The 22,614-nt window shown below is 34.7% G+C and overlaps 1 protein-coding gene across 1 annotated transcript in view; it reads left to right on the top strand.

Annotated features, from left to right (window-relative positions):
- The first annotated feature begins 610 nt into the window (after window positions 1–610).
- LOC145693259 (uncharacterized) overlaps window positions 611–22,614 on the top strand; it is a 282,473-nt gene continuing 260,469 nt past the window's right edge. Inside the window, exon 1 of the mRNA XM_081769097.1 lies at window positions 611–1,466. The gene's annotated coding sequence lies outside the window, so the exon portion shown is untranslated. The remainder of the gene's footprint in view (window positions 1,467–22,614) is intronic.

Below are 22,614 nucleotides of genomic sequence, written 5' to 3'. Positions count from 1 at the left end.
AAAACTATGTTCCTGCAGGCGTTCAATAACATTTCTTTCTAATATCCTGGTTACCATCTCCTATAAGATTGACATATTAGCGTAAGCTATAACCTGGTGAGTGTCATTCAGTTCTAGACCCTGGTTGCTATAATAAATTATGTTCTGCCTCCTTTGACTTAATACTGGCTTGGTCATGAGTCGATCCCAGGTCGTATAAGTGGACAACAATCGTACTGTGGCTCTTCTCGGGCTTCTCCGGTCAACTTTCACTTTTTGATCGTTCCGTTTCATCATTTCTGGATCATCATCCACTTGCATCTTAAATCTACCACACCTGCCTCCAGTAGCCTATTTAATTTCACTTTCAGTAACAAAGAAAACGTTAATTTATTCTAATAATTATTTTATTAAGATTTATTATTAATTTATTCTATTAAGAAAGAAACTCATAAATCTTTATTATTTTTCAAGTATTGTACCGTACTGCTTTTCGAAGTTGAAACAATAAGTACTTACCTGTATTACATGTATAGTAATAATCGCAGTTACGAACTATAATCGTGCGCGCGCATCTTGGCAACCCTGCCTTTTGTGTTTGTGTGTGAAAAGAGAAAGAAAGAAAGAGAAGATGGACTTGTAGGTAGACTATAGTGGCGTTTATATGTGTATGTGTGTTTGTGAGGAGTATGCTTTTAGTGCATGTTATGCATTGTATGTGTTGGATTGTGGAGGAGTGAGTGTGTGTGTTATATGTTTGCTTGTGCGCGCGCGTGCAGCTCTAGGCAGTCAGTGTACGAAACGAAACGAAGAGTGCAAGAGCAGAACTGTGGTTTTAGTATCGCCGCGCATCTAGTTGTGTGTTGAACGAACAAGCAAGCATGTGAGTCTCCCTTGTGTGTGTGGATATACGCGCATGTGTGTGTGCATGTGTGGTTCGTTTTTTGTTCCTTCTCGTACGAGTGTGTATGTTTATATCGTTTACTGCTTCTGTGCATAGTCATAGTACAGTACTTACATACGCACACATGGTGCCCGGACGGACGTGAGTGTTTATAATAGATTTAAAAAAAAAAAAGAAAAAGAAAAAAAACTATAAAGGGAAAGAAAATTGTGATGAAAATAACAGCTGTGATGATTGATTTACTTAACGTGATACTCCGTGTTGCACAAACAAGATTATCTTCTAGGTAATCAAAGAATTGTTAGTTTGTATAAAAGCTGATTAGAGGAATCGGAAAAGTAATGATGCTTACTTATAAAGAATAACTCAATCTTAAGCACGGTAAGCGTTTTCATAGGCTGCACGATTAACAACATATCGCGTTAGTCATATTTATTGGGTGTTAATTAATTCAGTGAGTTTATCTTTGATCTGTGTATTTCGAACAGCAAGATTCATTAAGTGACACATCACTTGCACGGATTTAACTACTACAGCTTCCAAGCAAGGACAATTTTCATATTATTTTAACTTTTATAAGCAGGTAAGCACTGTTTTCTTTATTCATAAAATTCAAGAATCTTGATTTTTATTTATTTATTTGTTAGCGTTGTTTAGGTTTATCCTTAAAGGATAGAAGAAAAAAAAAACTTATTTAATGCAAGTAAGTGAAGATATTTATTACAATAAATAAGTTCGTGTTTGAACATTCTTTGGACTTTTTTTTTTCAGACGTCTTTTGGTCCTTGTTTAACATGTCCAAAACTGTCCACAAGTGTATTATTAGCGAACATAAATGTGTAGTATGCCTCGTAACTGTCCTAAGTGTGTTAAAAATGTACCAGAAATTTTGATATGTCCAATGAGTACAGGGCAGAAATGACTTTAGGACACTTTACACATTTACAAATCGTTTCTCTCCTTATACTTGTTTGACACATCAAAAGTTAAGGTGCATTTTGAACACTCTTAAGACAGTTCTTTATAACCACTATATTAGGATGATGCGTTCCAGATATATATATATATATATATATATATATATATATATATATATATATATATATATATATATATATATATATTTTACTAATAGAACACTTCCGGATCAAAAGTCGTTTCAAAAATTTGTCCACTGATTTCTATTTTGCAGTGTTTTCGAAATGGATGATGATGCCAAAACTTCAATTAATTGATTGATTAACAATTCAGTGTTCCTTTTAGGACCGAGACTAAGCCACTGAGACACTATTTGGGTTTTGTATCCAAGGCAGAGAAGCATCCTCAGAACGAATCAAACACGGGACCACACGCGCACATAAATCTTATTCGTTGTAGGTTTCAGGTTTCTTTGTATTTAACTGATATTTGAATACAGAACTAATTATCAATATGTAGCCGGATATCAGAAAATCATTAACAGAAATACCCTCTTATTCACAAATACCCATCCCCGAAAAACCTATTCGCAACCCCCCAGATTTACTTTTCTCTCCCTAAATTTACCATTCTGCCTCCCAAATGTAACTTTCTTCCCCCCCCCCCCTCATAAAAAATATACCATTCTTCAGTTTGATCATACCCGTGGGCGCAACCAGCAAAATGAAATGAAATGAAATCTTTAAGTGTTACGTCCCAAGCTTATACCGGCTAGGCTAAAGGAGACGGTGATGATAAGAAATGAAGGAAATGGTGGAATGAAGAAAGTGAGGGGAAACGGGAGAACCCTGAGGAAAACTACGCACATGGTGTTTGTCCACCGCAAGGCGCAACCTAAACTCGTCTGTGGGCACCCCTACTCCTAATGAACTTGAAGAGTAATGTAATGATGGAAACCGTAGGTACGTAAACTTTTTTTTATGTGGACAGAGGCACCAGCTGCTAAAATAAAGCAGAAAATAAATTAAAATTTCAAAAAGATAAATCATTTCAACATTTTACTGGAGTAATGTAGTCATTTTGTGTTGACTGAACCAGCGACGAGGCTAAAGGGTGAGCAAGTGGGGCGGATGTCTTATCCCAAAGGCAGGTCAAGCAATTATAGCACTTATTTTCGATATTTGAAGCTGCCCCTCCCTACGAAAAACAAAATTCGCTGCGCCTCCACTTGCCTCTTTCTCCCTCCAAAAAAATAAAGCTGAAGTCGTTACTGAACTAAACTGTTTTGTTAATGTTAATATTGCTATTCCATTAGGAAATGTAACCAAGATTGAACTCGGGAGGGCAGTTTACCTTTATCTTCAGAGATGACGTGATTGTGGAAGTTTGAAGTTGGAAGTTCTTTATTTGCCTCGAGTTGCTATCACATCTTTATTTGTTCTCAGGAATAGAGAATGGCATAATGAAATAAGCCATTACTTACTTAATTTAAGTAAGCAATTCATTCATCAATATAAGAGTTCAATGGGTCATTTTGATTGGATTAAATTTATTAGCAGAGTTTGATAAATCATACAAGGTTATTATTATGTTTTTGTTACATTATGTGTAACTCTCTTGCCGTGAAATGTTATGTAAAATAACATAATGACTAAAATCATTATCTTTTTAAGGTACAACAGCTTGCCAGAAACTTATGTAGTCAGTTATAGAAATATTACACTCTTTAAAGCAATTGTCTAAGTATATTGTTTACATATGTACTTTCCCAGTACAATGATTACTTAAGTCATTTTGATTAAGATTGTCTAAACGCAGATATTACTTCTGGAGCCCAATTAAAACCAAATACTTGAAATAAAGTGTGAGTTGTTACCAGTCCTTCCTATAACGAACTTGTCAGCTTGAAATCTAGCATAAATAAAATAAAATTATCGTCTATTGTTAATTGTAACAATCCTTAGGGATGAATTCAGAGGGAGTAATTTGAAAGACAAGTCCCCCATCCGGAGGAAGTAAAAACCCTCCGGAGACACGCAAGTTCAGGCTCTATTCAATATTCTGCAGCAAGAATACTTAAATGAAATAATATACCCAACTTTACTCCCTCATATTCACACTCGAGAGCAAATGTACTGCTGACCTTATGAAGCGTCAGATAGCCTAGTATCGGAGTAATATTAATTGACACGTGTAAATGAATATCTGAGTGTGATAAATTGACACGTGTAAATGAATATCTGAGTGTGATAATCATTAATACTACCCAAATATTCTATATTTATTTCTAATTTTCAGTCTATTTTCACTCTTCCGCTTCTTGACTTCCAGGTTTTCATGTGCTCTGCAGCCAACAGGAAAAAAGAACTGTTCACTTATTCCTGCTTCATTACCCTTGTGGCCCGCTCTGCTGCAATAAACCTACCTTCGGTGTCAGACTCAGAACACCTGCAAATATATACGTACACATAAATTTAATAACGGAGAGTGATCCATGTGGTTTGTCAGGTGCGGATTAATTAAACACCATTATTTCTGTTTGCAGTATATATAACAGAAAGAAATAATGTTTTTTAATTAACATACCACATGAATCATTCTCCGTTATTACATTTCTGTGTACGAAAATGATTTAAATACCAACTCTAAAGAGGTGGTGAATGCGTAAAAGTGTTGAATGTCTAAAAACTTTAAATAAACACCTAACTGATACGATGGAGATTTCGTGCGACAAGTTGTCAGTCGATACAAGCTGTGGATACGTATGATATATTGAGTGATCTAATACAGAAATTGTAACAAATGGTGATTGATTCGCTATTCACACATTTAACATCTATACTAGCGAAAGATTGTCATTTCAAGTAAAAGACTTGAACATTGAAAATTGTATAGAGTTTCCTCACGTGACAAGATCTCAGTCACAGAGATTTTGGTAAAATTTTCAATGACACAGACTTGAGTCAGTCAAATACAAGTCAGGACATGCATTGTGAGATACAAGTAAGAATTTCCCGAATTATTGTTGTTCATCGTTGTTTCAGTCTTCATGCACAGTCAAATTCCTGTACAGTTATCTTCCCTTCACTTTCTCCGTTCGTGTGCCGTTCACTTGTCTGTGTCAGATGCGGATCAAGTTTGATGATAATGAGAATTCACCCTTCCGCGACCGCTTCTTTACATTGATTAATTACGACGCATAGACTTAATAAGATCTTATTGGAAGCTTAAGTTCCACTCTTTGATTACTTGACATCCGTGAGAAATCAACAAATAGCAAGTGAAACCAGATATGAAATAGACAGCTGTACCATTACCTAGGTCATGGATTCTGGACTTGTTTTTCTCTTTCTGATTTTCATGAGACTTGTATTCTATGTATATTAAAATGGACAATAACTACTCTCTCTGTACGAAGAATAACTCCACTTTCTCGCTGTATGTGTGGTTTGTATACGTATCTTCTCACTGTCTTCTCCATATACAGCTCCCTCTAACTATATAGTTAGCTTACGCTCTTTCGGCGCAGAAGATTGTGGTTCGGATTCGACGTTAAGCTGTAAGTCCACGTCTCATGCAACCTCTTTACTGCAAGGGACATTAAATTCCAACCAATCAAATCAATCCTTCCCACTCAATAGAGTTCCTATTCTCTTTCTTTATATTTATGCGAATAATGTTAAAACCTTCAAAGTCTCTTCAAATCAAATTAAATTGATACATTCATTCAACGGAATTTAACATTTCTATTCACCATCGAGGCTATATGGAGTTGGAATATATGCTGTTTAAAGTGGAATCCGAACTACCACTTGCAATTTGTCCGAGTCTAGCAACCTCACCGCGGATCGAACCCAGAACTTGATCACGTGGTACGTTCGTATATCACGTCAAAGTGTACTATGTGTGACTAGCATAACTGCAAAAATGTAACCGAGAAAATATATACTGTCATGGACTCAATCCACCGTGAGGTAAAGGAGATCGTACCTTTGTTGTTTATGTCTTAACTATAAAGGGTGTTGGAGAACTTTGGAAACCAGTAAGAATTGCGCTTATATTGGTCACACAGTACACAGATAATACTAATACGACGTTTAAGAAATATCTATAGGAAATTTTGATAATGATGTTGACGTAAGTTCATTGGATATGTGGTAAATGATATCCCTGCTTGAGTGTAAAATGGATATCCAGTGGATGATGCAGAAACATCATCTAACAAGATTAAAAGTCTTCTCCTTCTCTAGGTTGGGTAAAAACATAGCTTTCCATTCTCCCCTATCCTGACCCAGGCTTTTCATTTCCTTGTATCTTTTACTCCCTACATCTTGTATGATTTGGTCCGTGTATTTCAATCGCACCCGTCCTCTAGGTACTTTTTCTTTTGTAATTTCTTCCATAACCAAAAGCATGATTCCTTTTTGGCTCAAAATGGGTTCAATTACCCTATCTGTTCTTTTCTACATAGCTTTCAGTATATTCTACCATGAGTTATCCATCAATTATTGGATGCGTTCAGGATATGTAATTTAATAGAGAATAAATAGAGAAAAAATTAATGTCTAATTGACCGTCTTATATTCCATAGCAAAATCAGACTTATGCAACAGACCAGCTTACAGTAAAAATAAGTATTATCAATAAATAGGATCGCAGTTCCAATGGAGGGTTTAGTAATTTTCATCCCACGAGAATTTGAACGTTTACTAAGAAGGCATTTTTTTTTCTGTAAATATTCTAGCTTTAGCTTATTTTAATGATTTTAATATTTATATTTATTCCTGTGAAGGAATATGTCTTCTCCGGCGGAGATTTCCTTGTACTCAAACCTGCAATTTTTTTTTCTTTTTCGAATTAAGCAGTTGTGGCCAAATTGTAGAGAGACGATAAAGTTAACTTGATTTTTGTTTGTTCCTTGGAGTGTAACATCCTTTTTCAACATCGAGGCTACACGAGATGTGGGCCTAGTTTAATGTGGAATGTCGAATCACCGCAATGTTTTCCAATGCCCTCCTGCGGGATATCGATCTCAGGACTACATGCAACATACCATTAGACCACTGAGGATTCACCACATTTTACTGTAGTTAGGGTTGCCTACGAAACGTCTTTCTCACGTTTTCTACTATTTCCCATATTACTAACTGATATGATATGTGGGTGTTACGCTAAAGGATTGAAGTTAGAAATTTGAATATATTTCTTTTTTCTTTTTTCATGAATGAGACATTTTAACATTTTTAAAATTTTGATTATTACGTTTATTATTATTTACCTGTTCTAACCAGATATTATATAATTATCTATTTATATTATCAATCTTTTCACCATGTTATAAACTTACGGCCAAGGGCGCCGATTTCTCTGTAAATTTATGTGTGTATGGGGGGGGGGGGCATTCAGGTGCAGAAGGCATATATGAAGCTTTCAAGACAAATTTCATTCAAAGTATGCCAAATATTGTATATTCATAAATACAATGAGGGGCCCACATGAGCTTTGCGGGGGCCCGGCCCCCAGAATCGGCGTCCTTGCCTACGGCTATTATTTAAACATGTTTGAGAAGATATAAATGAATATTTTAAGGACAAAGAAAGAAAGAAAGAAAGAGGAGGTCTCGCTTTTTGTTAACGAGTAAAAGAAAAAAAGACATAGTAGGTTAGACGTTGAGTTAGCACTACATAGATGAACAGTGAACGTCCATTGTTGATCATAGCAGCACTCCGAATATTATTATTATTATTATTATTATTATTATTATTATTATTATTATTATTATTTATTTATTTATTTATTTATTTATTTATTTATTTATTTATTTATTTATTTTTATTTTTTGACAAATTTCCTTTGTAGACATGATGAACCAACATTGAATTTGACACTAGTATGCAGCATATCGGAATAGCTGATCTGTGTACTTATGTAATGTTAACACTTTGCATAAGAAAAACCGTAGGTTATTTAGGAAATATCACGATAACTTGACACAAGTCTACTGCACTACCAAAAGCCACAATAGATATATGCAGGAGCGTCATTTCAGGTTTTGTTTCTGGGGGATAAGATTCTCCACCGACCTAAATAGAGCTTTATATTTCTCATTAGTATATTATTATACTATTAAATAATATATAATCAAACTCAGGTCGAGCAATTGATACCCCCTTTCTCCCTCCCAATGATACTCTAAATGACGCCCTTGGCTGTATGCATTCGTGAAGTTATGATAAGTTCTTGTTCGTAACGTATTTCATCGCCTTCTAGTTGACCACACTTGACCACGTTGCTCCAAAGGATACGCTAAAAATCAAAAGAAGAATGCTAAGAAAATAGCAATTAAGTCGACAGTTAAGTTTTTAATTAGTTTCCGTTCACGAGACATCACGCACCCAGGAACGGAGACTACTGTTATTATCCGCATATCACAAAATAAGTGCAAATACACACACATGCATAACACACATATACATAGCCAGAAAGAAATACTGGTCAACCAATTTTAGCATGAATAAAGTTTACGTTATACAGTACTATTATTAAAATAACAGGAAGGTGAGTAGGATTTTCACGTTATACAACAAGAACGAATTAAATTCAATTCCAACTTAGCTTGTAATGTAAATCTGATATATTATATCTTTGTACTTGGAAAGGATTTTTAATGGAAAATACACGAAATAAAAATAGTAAATCGTTTGACTAAAGACTAATGAAAAGTAACAACGTCACAAATATATTTTATGAGACCTTTAACTTAGAAGCAGATCTAGGCTAATTAAAAGACATTTTCTTGGAATAAAGCGTCTATCATTCCATTTCAATATAATAATAATAATAATAAAATAAACAATATTATTACTTTTATTATTAATAATAATAAAGTATCTCTCTCCATCTAATAAAAGGAATAGAAACGCACTTGAAGCAGTGACATATGCAGAATTTCATCAAGTGTGGATCCAAGTTCCCGAGTTCATACATTTTTACAGTATAATCTTTTATACATATCTTAATATGTTTATTTTTTTAATAATAAATGGGGGGCTAAAAGCCCGAATCTCCCTTACGTATGCCACTGATTTGAAGACAAAATGTTCAAAGGCTTCCTACTATTTACCTTAAAATATTAAATTCAAAGTGTTTGCTCTGTAAATTACAAAATTATTTACTCTAACAAAAGCTTAGCACACTTTCAATTATGGTTGTCCATAACAGAAGGCGAGACACAATTTTTGTGACGAGATATAGCTCTTCCAATAGAAGCAGATACACTTTTCGAGAAGAGACCATTTTCACAAACTTTTCAAGACGAGACAGCCTCAACTCTTGCATCGTAGCCATACCTTTCTTCTTTACATTAAATCAGTAAATACAGTAAAATCCTGATGATTTTGTATGCTGCTTATTTCAATACAAACCATACTGCAGTATTTTTCTCTTGTTACTAAATAGGAATGCTGAGGTTTAAGCTCCCTGACGCTATTGCTAACCAATCCTTTCAAAACCGATGTTCTTTTTATTAAATAATATTGAAATAGTGTCATGAGGAAATTGGAGAGCTGTACTCCTTGTATTAAGAGGTAGAGAACATCGACTTAGAAAGTCAGAAGTAATGAAGGTAGAGGTCTAATCTTCTGAATACACATCACTATTGATATCATATTACAACTTTTGGTGAATATGTGTTTTAAAAAATATCCCGGGGTGTATACCCATATACACTCATTTTTTCGTAAGGTGGGAATACGCTGAACTATAAAAATATTAGATGCGTGTACGCCGTATACTCATGTATAAACTTCATTACATTTATTGCATATCACCTATCTAAATAGCTCTCTGCTGTCCATAACCTTCATGAGCTGCATCATCAGGAATATATTTTAGTAGTGGTAATAGAAGTAGTCGTTGTTGGTGCAGTGCAATCGTCTGCTGGAGGTCGTTCCCGTAGGTCGAATTTTTGGTTTCACTGACAGGACGAAGATATTTAAACTTCTGGAAAAGTTGTCCTGATGTATAATTATTTGCTTAGAGTAGATATATGTTTCGATAGATAGAGCTTTTGAAACAAAAACAAATACTATACTATTGCAAGAATACCTTCTATAATCTCATAATATTTCATAATATCATATAATTCTACATATTAACTTGTCAATATGCTTTCAGAATAACACATATAACATCTGATAATTATTCCCTTTTCTCCTAATCATACGCCGATGACACTTCAAATATGTACATAAACGACCAAGATCGCAGAATGAAAATTCTCCATTTGAAACTATATATATATTTGCAAGAAACGCACATGTAAATATGAATGGTATATGTTCCAAACTATTTCTTGTTGACATTTGTTCTTGTGCAAAAAAAAAAAAAATCCATTTATAGACGTTAAAATTGAAGAGTATCTCATTTTTGTCAAAAAATAACATTGGCCCTTTTAGTCCCAAGCCACAGATATATTCCTTACCTATACAAAAATATGCAAGAAATTACACAAAATACATTATTACACTCATCGCAATTCGAATTGTGTTAAATAAATTAACAATATAGTACTATGTTAGCTGATTCGTAAATTTGATGTAATACAGTGAATAATTTCATTGACATTTGTATAATTCATTTGGACAAATCGCAAAGCATTATTTTGATTAACATTATGAAATAAACGTATTTCTGAAATGAACCTAAGAGAAGACCAGCCTCATTCATGAGAGTAAATAAAGGTGATCAGTGATTCATTTTATATTGATCAATTAAAATAATTCACTTTTGTACTCTTACTTTGGATTAAATATTAATTTTCTCACAGTACCCATAAGAGTGACCAGTACCTGAGCTGAGGTGTTTTCAGATATTTAACTTCAGCAGTCAATATCAGACATATTTTATGGTGTGTACCCTAATATAACAAACCATTTAACAGGTATTGCCTTTAATGTATATTCAGACTTGTAATTCAAGATATGTCACTATCACAACCGTGAGAGTAGTTATGGATTTTTCAACCATTTGTGGATACAATAGGCGAATACAATGCATAATGCAGAAACAAAGCGTGGTGCGATAAAAGCTGCAATGAACTTTGATAACTATGACATTCACAGCTGTAGTGTGTTCTGTGAGTTCCATTTCTGTTTTTGAAGTGTGTAATTTACTCTTTCAACAAACTCCGTAATTTTTCCTTTCCTTTTTTTTATATAGACTTTTTGTTGAGCTACAGTGGCTCAGTGGTAGCTCGTGCGTGGGGTCACTGGTTCGATCCCAGCTCGCACCAAGTGAACTTTGTTTTGGACAAAGACTTATGCGTGGGTTTTCTTGGGGTTCTCCTGTTTCCTCTCACTTTATTCATTCCACCATTCAATTTATTTCTCATCATCACTGTCTCCTTTAGCCTAGTCTGCATAATCGTGAAACATAAAACAAAGATTTCATTTCTTTCTGTCTTCTGCTTTATGTTCTGGAATCTTCATGATTGGTTAAAAATACGTAATTCTACCCAGAATTTCGATTAGTAGTTACATATTTATGCGTCCGGGGATCAATTTCTCATTGGAGACTTCATTTCTCATTAGTCTGTATGATATGCATGAGGGAAAATATAGAAGAAACTAAAATATAGTAGAATTACAAACTAAATCAACTTTTCTTATCAGGAGTAGAAGTTAGACCGGATTAGAAGAATATTAGGGACACATGCAGATTGTCAATAAGTCAGATGTTGCCATCAATACAGGGTTAATCACTTGCCATTTTACTAGCAGGCACCAGAAGATTTACCTGACCTTCCCTTCAATGATGTCACTACTGTAAGCCTTCAAAGAAAAAAGTTTGTTTTGTTTGTCTTTAAACTATACACAAGAACATTTCTTTAAAAAAAAAATCTTCGTTATCTGTATCTTAATTTATGTCATGACGCCCAAGAAATTTAGAAAGAAAATGTACCAAGAAAAGCAGTCAACAGGTGTAGTTGAGTACAGTACACACATACAGACACACTTATGTAAGTTGCACGCATAGATCATTATACTCTCTCATGGTCATTACTGACATTTAAAAGAGGCGATTCCGGAAGCCAACAGTTGAAGGACTTCTCTGACCGTTTTAGCAGCACCCAATACCTCACAGGAAATGTTAATAACCCACACTCTTGTCATTTGCATACATACGTTACATTATTACAATGAGAGAGGCCAGGCCATTTCACGGCTTATGGAATAAAAAAAAATAAAAGTGTGTGGTACGTAATTACTGTATGATATAAACTAGTATGAAACTCGTCTGCGAGATACAAAAATGAGCAAATAGATATATTGTTAACGGTTTTCTATTATTATGCATATGAAATATGAAGTTCCTTACTATAGAACCCAAATGATGGATCTCTTTGTGCTACTGTTCTGAGAAATTAAAATGGTCTTTCTGCAGTCAAGAGGGTAACATACAGGCTTTCTGCATAAGTAGTCCCGGGTTCCATCTCCGGTAAGCTGTATCCGTTGGGTACACAACTGAGTAGTGATTCGGATCCCCTTTTAAGCAGTAGGCCGTGTCTCATGTAGAAGGAACATTCCACAGTTGCACAAGATACCGTATGAATAGGTTCATTGTTATAAGAAAAATCAGTACTAGTGTCACGTGTACACCACGTGAAGGAGTTTGGTTTGTGTGGCGTGATAGTTCCTCAATTAATCTTGGATCCGGAAGTGGTAGTAGATGTATACCACTTCCGATTTTAGTAGAGAGATTGGAATGACATTATAATATATTCTTGAAAACGATTAATTGATTACAGAAAACCGCTTCTCGCTATCTATTACAGTTTTTACCCTACAACGTTCAATGTTGAAACCGAAATTGGTTCATTATCCGACTTACGGTTTGAATGGAAGTGGTGAAGAGAGAAGATGGTGCCTATTCTTAAAACATTAAATCGATTTTTTTTTTAATGATCACTCTCTTCTGTCGTTTTTATACTCTATAGTGAATACTAAAACTGGAAGTTGTAGTGCATTTCAATTACTTCCAGTTTGAATACTACCTCTATTAACGAACTCGATTCCTAAATTTTGACTCTACTACTATCCTGGCCACAATTGATTGTGATCAATCAAGTAGTTCTTGATATTTTGTCTCTCGGACAGACTAACACATGGACGGAAATGGTAAATGCCTAAAAGGAGTTTTGGTTAACCAAACTCCTTAATAATGCAAAGGCAATTTCAGAAAATTTAAAGAAAAACTAATCTTCAACTATAAATGTAAATATAACAAGAAAGTGCTAACTTACTTCCTCACACTTTACTCAATTTTCCAACCATACTAGCTGAACGTGAGATATTTACACAGCGCACAGTTCTAATATGAGCGTGAATCTCCTTTCCACTTCTCACTATATCTGTGCAAGTCTCTTTACGGACACAAGTAAAGGACAGGAAGACTCTCAAAGGGAGTGAATTGCTATAGACAAACATATAAATGTAGTATTTTAATATATAGAATGTTGGATGAGTTTCTGGAAAACTTGGATAAGTAATAGATTATACCAAATGCAAATACTTTTCTCTTATAATTCCATATCCGAGTACACCTCATTGTGGGTCCACAAGCCTTCGAAATTGCCAGCTTGCAATAGGTTTCGTCATTCAGATTAAAGCAAAGCGCCTGAAATGTCCATCAACCCGCTATACATAGCTCCTCTGCTGGTTGCCTTTCACAATTGTATCAACCTTAACGCCCTAGTGGCAATATTAAACTAATAGAATCAAAACGACGCCGAAAATGTGGAAGAGAAAAATAAATGTTTCTTTTTTTGAAAATTTGAATGAGAACTGTCAAATCTACACAAAATTTGGAATCGGGCACCGAAAACGACACGTTTCTAACACTTGTAGTTTTCGAGATCTTATTGTCAAAAAGAATTGGCCACAAACATTTAAACATGGCACTAATATGCAGATTGGCCACAAACATATAAACTTTTCTTGACCACAAACATATAAACCTAGTATTTTAATATTTAGATATTTAAAACTGAGATGTTAATACACCATATTAGTTAAAGAAAATCTATGGCCCGCATATCGTAGTCACTAATGCTCTCGCTTTTGGTTCAGTTTCCAGTGAGGACACTCAGTTGAGAAAGTGTGAAAAGCTTTTTCAGGTCAGCCATCCAGAAGGAGGTTTTCGCAGGATTTCCACATTCGCATCAAGGAAATGCCGAGGTGGTATCTAACATAGGGTCTAATGGTCTCAGGTCGTTTCCTTCCTTCTCAATTCCCCAGGCAGTATGATGGCCGAGAAACGTCATCCTTCATAGTGATGGGCTAACGAGGCCACATAGTTGCCGAAAGTCCAGAAATCTATTTCTTAATCTTAATCCTTGAAGAAAATCTAAATATATATATGAGACTATAGATATACTACATTGACTTGACCCGAGTCTTCCGTTCCAAGCGCTGATATCGACTGAAGGAATTCCACTCCCTTTCGTCATCCGCTCTCTCGCTTAGCAACAGCTAAACTCTTATTGGCTCAACGAGTGGGTGCGTCGAGAGTGTGAGCTTTAGTTCGCATTTTTTGCCACGGCTCAAGACATTTTGGTAGCACTATTGTGAGGGAAAGAAAAAAGCTAATTCATGACTTTTAGAATTTTCTGGGAACTTCTTTTGAAGTTTTCTTCGAACTTTACAAAATGTGATAAAACAAGTCGCCACTGTCTCACGCTGAACTCTTCATTTATCCAATTTACTGATCAGTACTTAGGAATATAAATACGGGAAAAAAATTATTGTAGCGTTAGAAGGTATAATATAATTTTGTTATCGATCTTACTTTGTTAAAAATCCATTATGTCAGTGTTTTTGTGCTTGGCATTTTTTATTACAGTACAATGAAGAGGTAAAATAAGAAAAAAAGAAAATAAGAACCAATTTTTAATAGTAACTTGAGCATGAATAACAAAATACTTTGATAAGAAACAATCAACTTAGTGCATTTTTAAAATTTTATTTTAGTTATTCTTAAAGAAAGAAAGGTTAGAACCTTGTAATTCTCTTTCGGAACACAGTGCTTCTATTAGAGAAAGATTATTATATAATTAAGGAAAGAGGTACAAGAGGAGTCGTGACGCAAGATGCGCCATTGAAATATTTTAGAGGCGAGATAGAATAAGCCGAAAAACACAAAAGCACAAAAAATGTATATAAAAAGTTTGTTTCATACAAGAGTAATATATATTAATTAAATCAGTATCAAGTGGAGGGATCATAACAGATCTGAAACCCTGAGTAAGCTTAAAAGAAAATTAAACGAAATTTTGGCTAAAGGAGTGGAATAATTAATGAAACTGAATAATTGTGGGGAAAAGCAGGAAAACGGTGGGAAAGCCCACGGCCACGATGTTGTGCACCATAAATTTACATAGCTTGGATCGATCCAAGAACCCCTTTTTGCGCAGAACTTATAACTTTCATGTATTTCGCACAAGTATGAATAAAATATTACAAAGCAATTGACTCACTGACAGCGATTGAAGAGAAAGAGTAATAAGCATTATCAACACTCCTTTTTATGCTTTAACTCACAATCATTTAGCTATAAAGTAATGTAGCAATAAAAAAAAAGGCGGGAATAGTGATACTTGCCACCAGGGGCGGCGATTCAGTTGGGCAAGAGGAGGTAGTTGCCCCCCCCCCCACTTTTTGAAGTGACCGCTTAATACATATAGTTTCATTTGGAAATATAAAGTTTTTTGTATGTATTACTGGCTCGTAAAAAAAATGGTGCCATATAATATTTGCCAGTGCCATATAATATCGTATTGGTTATTTGTCTTCCCGTGGAGTTAAGAAAACTACAGAAATTGCGTTTTAATTGCAATTCAAAGCAATTAATATTGCAATTGCGGATTTCTTTAAATGCCGTAGTATTTAACTTGTAAATGTTTGTTGTATTTAGTGTCTTTCATTTTCTAGAGTAGTAACATACATTTAATGTCATGTGTGGAATTAAAAATATAAGTTGTTCAGTTCCCTAGTTTCAATGTAACTTCTACAAAACAAGCCTCATTATTCATTACTATGATTATTGTTATATGTTTTGTAAATTTGTTATTAAATAATATGATCACACAATTTCCCAGATAGAATTTTAAGATGTTCATTAGCAAGCAATCGAACCCCTTCTTACACCTTCGTTGTTTAAGTGTACAAAGGGCTAGTACGTACTTGCGTTGCTCTTGTTAATTTACTTTATAAAATGTGAAATATGATATACAATATTTTAACTGAAAAGATAATATCCTATTAGTTGAGTTGAGTTGATTTTAGTTTAGCATCCCCTTCAGCAGTGAGGCTATATGAGACGTGGACCTACTGATTAACGTGGAATCCGAACCACATGAGCTCCCGCCGGGAACCGAACCCGGGTCTCCCACGCCAAAGGCGAGTACGCTAACCGCTTAGCCACGAGGGAGCTCTATCCTATTAGTTATACAGCCTTTCGTCAAACAAAGTGTTCGAAACAACCAGGAAAACTAACATTGATATACAAATATTCAGATGTCTTGCCCCCCCACTTTTAAAGTCCAATCGCCGCCACTGCTTGCCACGTACTATCTAAGTAAAAGCCGTTTGGCTGAACATAGGTCTTAACGCGACGCAGTAATCTATTTTGGATATACGTGCTGTGTTTCAAAAGTTGGATGACAAAGCTCCTATCTTTTATCAAGATGGATAAGCGAATAAAGAAAGACAATTACCTCCAGAAATGGGAATTTGATCAAATAAATGTGACTCATTAAAATGCGATTACTGGGTTACATTCATGCATTGATCACGTTCGGATAATGATAGTTTGAGATTGTCATTTCTTTGAATAAATTTCTAGTTACAGATTACTAACTACCTTTTGTCAATGCTTTTTTTTTTTTTTTTTTTTTTTGTAAAGAGGTCAAAGGGCTTTATATCGAAGGCACATTAAAACACTTCAATTCTTATAAATGTAATATTTTTAATCTCCATCTATCCATTCATCCTTAATTCAACGTTAATTCGTATTATCCATTCACTCCAGTTGTCTCATTTCCCGTTTTACACGTTTAAGTAAGTGGGATAGAAACTGCTTTCAGGGAGAATCTTCAGACGCGAAACGAATAAAATATTTAATAAAATAGTTCGCGACATGCTGTTTATTGTTGAGCAATTTTGACACCAAAGTAAATGAAGTCATCATATATTTGATTACGGATTTCTTGGTAATCTAAAAATGCGTCGAGAATTGTAGTACTTTGTGATTCTCTGTATGGTTATATGATAAGCGTAAGCGTCTTGAATGTGGCAGACCTAGGTTCGATTCCCGGCGGAAGCACTTGCGGCTCGGATCCCACGTTAAGCTGTAGGTCCACGTTTCATATAGCCTCATTGTTGAAAGCTAAATTCAAATTCAAAAGTAGTACTTTGTAAGTACTAGATAATCACTGAGATAAAATATTCTCTAAATTTTGCATTTAAGAAAAAGGTTGAATGGGGAATTAAGTATTTTTTTGCAATACGCCTCATTACCACCTAGATAAATTGAATACGTTTTGCGGAACATGTTGAAAACCAGAGGAGTAACTGATGAACACTTCTAAGCTAGTAATATATTTACTTCTAAATTTCCATTAGATATTCGTCGACATTTTCTCGGGGAAAATTGCAGTTTCAGCAAATTTGTTCAAAGTTATCATTGGTAGTATTAACTCATCAAATCGTGTTATCTATAAAGCATTATAGAAATGAGGAAGTTAGCGTATTTATTATGGCATATCTGTAAAATATAATACCTATATTGTTTCCTTTAATATCATGAATGCATTAATACTAAGGAAGATTTATATTTACTTTTTCCATTATTACGATATGTGAAACAAGGAAAAAAAATAATGGTATTAAGGAAATAGATTTTGATAGAAGTGAATGTGACATAAATAATATTAACTACGCTACATTCGTTAGTTAATTAATCACGTTCAGGAAATGGTAATTCAATGTTTTATCTTCATTTACAAATATATCGAACTTAGATTGCTTAATAATCTGCAAACAAAACACATTTTCAACGTATCTGAAACAATCACCGTGTTGTACACATGTAGTCCTTGGACTGATTGCTAAGAATTGTATCTACAGAATCTTAGGTATTGACCGAATTTATCGAGGCAATTAGAACTGCTTGACTAAAGTTGCTGTAAAATACTGTTTAACAAGCCAGAAATAAGTCAAATAACGCGATGGGGACTTGATGTGCTGACCATACATTACCAAACTTTTTTTTCGGTTGAAATAGCTTCTTCAGTTACAAATGCGAATAGAAGGTCGGATTCTACTTTACAGAGGCTCAGTTTCTTATAACATTGGTCCTGATAAAGAACTTACGCTCCAGTCCACGTCTATCAACAAAGGAAATTTAAATTAATGACACAACTTATGAGTTACATTAAGTAATTAAGTACTGAGCAAATATATATGGAAATATATTAATGCACATTACATTTGTAAATACATATACGTATCCTCCACTTTCATACTGTTTTATACTATAGAAATACTTAGTATGACTTATTTCAGTTCCGTTCCTTTCATTGATTTGTTATATAACGTGTATCAAAACGAAAACACCAAAATGTTCTGCAACACACTGAACTGACACACACCAGTGTATAAAATTTTTCAGCTTCCTGTGTAAAAAAAGGTTCTTAGCAATTAGTAGAAGTTGGAGTGCTGAGGAACCTTGGCGGAAAGTTCATATGTAGGTGTGTGCATGAGGGTCAAAGGGAAAAGAACGGCCGTACTGTTTTGCTATCGTAAAAAAATCGAAACACCATACAGTTTTAACGAAATTCAACGTTTGTTGTTTGAAATGGCTCGCTTATAACATGTGTTTTGTCCTTTACCTAATGAATGGGTCAAGCATGACGTACGTGCTTCGTCCAGTGCTTCCGGCGCCGCCATTTTTCCCCCCTACGAGTTCGAGAGAAAGATGCTACATATGGAATTTACAATAGTTATGTTGTTTTGTGTTGACCTATAAACCTTATAACGGCAGCTAGAATTGCAGTTTTGGTCTAAATTTCCGAAATCAAAGATACGGAAAGCAAATAATCGTATTCCATGAAAATAAAATGTGAAATATATACAAGTTTATACTCTCTTTAAGTACCAGCCATACTTCCGATATTACAACTTTTGAAATATTGCACACACCGTACGTTGTTATCGAAAATGACGAAATTTACTTGATTCTCTTCCATTCAGAAATCTGCTCATAAATTATTTCGATCCATACAAGCCTTATGTTTCTCTATATTAGAGTTTGTAGTCATTGTTAATAAACTTAATTGGCGGCCGTTAGCGTTCTTACTTTGCACTCTTACTTCTTTCTTACTTTCTCGAGGTCTGGGCTCGATCCCCGTGGATATTCACTTCTACTGAGACTTTGTTTCTTCAGTGTATACAATTTGGCTGATACCCTTCCAAAATTCTTTTCTATTCTTCTTTGTTAATGGCTCCCTGTGTAAAATATAGCTTTACAACTGTACCTAGAACTTAAAATTATAGCATTTAACGGGGGAAAATATCCAAATATTTTATATTCAATACATATCATTAAGCTGAACCCATTGGGTGAGTGTAAATCATCATGCATAGTTTTTGAGAAACTTAAAAGAAAAACATTTTTTTTTTTTTTTGTAAACATAGGAAATGATGCTGAACGATAATCACGCTACCTATTGAGATTAAACTGGTACTAATGCATAGTATACCTTCATTAAACTTTCCATAATAATGGTAGCAAAACGTTGACGTGTAGTAGGCCAAAATTATGTTTAGTGCGAAAACCTTAAACTTTGTTTAGTTATAATATTGCTCAAAGATGAGACATAGAATATATCTATCAATAGATCACATCGAAGTGAATAAAATGAAATAATTGAGAATAAATTCTCGTGAGTAGTTTCCGAGAAAATCGAGAAAAACTATCTTTGTGTATGTATTTTAAGGTAAGTCGTTTGTTGCCACTAGTTACTAATAGTTTATATTCTGCTTAAATATATTATTTATTTATGTGTTATGCATGTTTAAAAAAAAACACACAATTAACTAGTGACGTCATTCAAATCACTCTAACAACCGGTTCTATAATATTGTCGGTATACTTAGTTGGCTTAGTATTAGTATTATTACTATATTATTATTTAGGGGCACGGTAGCCCAGTGGTAGAGCGCTTACCTCTGGGCTCCACACGTCCGTGGGTTTTCTCGGGGTATTCCCGTTTCCTCCGACATCCGTGGGACGTTAAACTAAAAGATTTCATTTCATTTGGTATATATATTTTATTTATTCCAATGATACTAGTAATAGTGAAAAGGGTTAGATCTTATAGCACACATACTGATATTTTGTATATTGAGTTTCGAAAATACTACAGAATTATTATTATTATTATTATTATTATTATTATTATTATTATTATTATTATTATTATTATTATTATTATTATTATTTCGTATGTACTGGACTTGGAGGTGGAGAGACATTTTAACAACTGGTTCGGACAAACTGGCGCGAACCGGCTGAATCAAAGCACTGCTCCTCCCAACAATGATATACATACTCTCCTAACAGTGACGTACGTACTACATGTAAATAGATAATAAATAAATAAAATGAAAATTGAATAATTGCCAAGAAGTTAACGTAATTAAAAATTAACACTATGATACTTAAGAAAATAATTTTCATATATTAAAAAAAAAAAATCTGAAAATAAAAGGAAAGTGTTTATCGACTCCCCTCCTATTTCATTTATTCATTGTTTCATTTGAGAATGGAAAACTAACAAATTTGCGTGTATACCTTTTCTTTCGCAGCTAATGCTGCTAAAACACAAAGTGAGACATTATGCGAGAGCCAATTATAAGACGATGAGAGAAAGACAGAGCATGTACATACAGTATATGAAACCGGAAGAAGGAGGAGTTGTTTATATTTTTCCGAAGTGAATTAAAACGTCGCTGTCTCACAGTCACCCCTGAACTTCCATGTTCACGTGAAAAACTAACAAAATAAAAAAAAGAAACAAACAAAACAAAAAATGTTGAGAGAATATATTGAGTACTAGCTGCATTTTCCCCTCTATAATACATAAAAAACTCTCACTTCCTGTTTTTGTGTTTATATTTTAGCCATGTGCGAAAATAATTAGCAACTGGAACAATAAAACAACAATTTGAAACTCATTTTCAATATAGGGTGTCCGAGAAGTAATAATAAAGAATGCTGAAAAAAGTTTCTAGTTCTTGAACTTTGCGGCACTGACGTTATGAAGTATAGGACCCGGTACTAACAGGCTCCCACCAGCAGCACTGACGTTATGAAGGATAGGATCTTCTAACAATGTAGGCTTCGAATGATGACCAGCAGCACTGACGTTATGAAGGATAGGATCTTTTAACAATGTAGGCTTCGAATGATGACCAGCAGCACTGACGTTATGAAGGATAGGATCTTCTAACAATGTAGGCTTCGAATGATGACCAGCAGCACTGACGTTATGAAGGATAGGATCTTCTAACAATGTAGGCTTCGAATGATGACCAGCAGCACTGACGTTATGAAGGATAGGATCTTCTAACAATGTAGGCTTCGAATGATGACCAGCAGCACTGACGTTATGAAGGATAGTATCTTCTAACAATGTAGGCTTCGAATGATGACCAGCAGCACTGACGTTATGAAGGATAGGACCTATTAACAATGTAGTCTCCGAATCATGAGTAGCAGCACTGATGCTATAAAGGATAGGACCTACTAACAAGGTAGGCTCCGAATCATCACCAGTAGCACTGACATTATGAAGAATAGGACATGTTAATAATATGTAGGCTCCGAATCATCATTACCCGCACTAAATTATGAAGAATAGGACCTACTAACAATGTAGACTCTAAGGCATGACCAGATAAAGATGACGTTATGAAAGATAAAACCTACTAACAATATAGGCTCAAAATCATGACCAGTAACACTGACGTTATGAAAGATAGGATCTACTAACAATATAGGTTCCGAGGATCTACTAACAATATAGGTTCCGAATTATGACTAGCAGCACTGATGTTGTGAAGAATAGGACCTACTAACTACTGTATGTGAACTCCGAACCACGGCCAGGGCTAGAATCTGAAACATTAGTAGATGCACAAACCATAGATCGCTTGTCTTCACAGTATTTTGCCTGCTTGAGAGTTGGATTACACGACCACTTCACCGGTGACCGCCCCGGCAATAGTGAAAGAAGTGTTAGTGAAATTTCTAGTTTTGTGTCCGACTATGTCCTTTAGAATAAAGGAGATGGTTCATTAATAAAAGTGAATGATCATGAAGGAAGAAAGGAGGAAGTGAATGATCAGTGTTATAAGAATGAAGGAGGAAATGGGAGAACCCCAAGAAAACCCACAGACACAGTGTTGATCACTATAAACTCCCATACTCATGACGGGCCAGAGGTGATCGCTCTACCAATGAGTCTTCATGTCCCTTTACTGAAAGAATTGTACTGAATTTTGATACTCTGAATTTTTCTCTGTTCATGTGACAAGGGAGCACCAGACTAAAGGCACCATTTTTGTATTTGTTTTGTGCAAGCTGTAGATTCCACCAGGTACCATGTAACAATGCATCATGTTAAAATCTTGTTATGTTCTTTTTTTATACACAACTCTACATATAGGCTAGGATAGTTTTATCAGTATTGA

Source organism: Thermobia domestica, chromosome 8 (genome assembly GCF_964235325.1).
Source record: "Thermobia domestica chromosome 8, izTheDome1.hap1.1, whole genome shotgun sequence".
In the NCBI taxonomy this organism is placed as follows: Eukaryota; Metazoa; Arthropoda; class Insecta; order Zygentoma; family Lepismatidae; genus Thermobia; species Thermobia domestica.
This window is presented reverse-complemented; position numbering and strand designations above follow the sequence as displayed.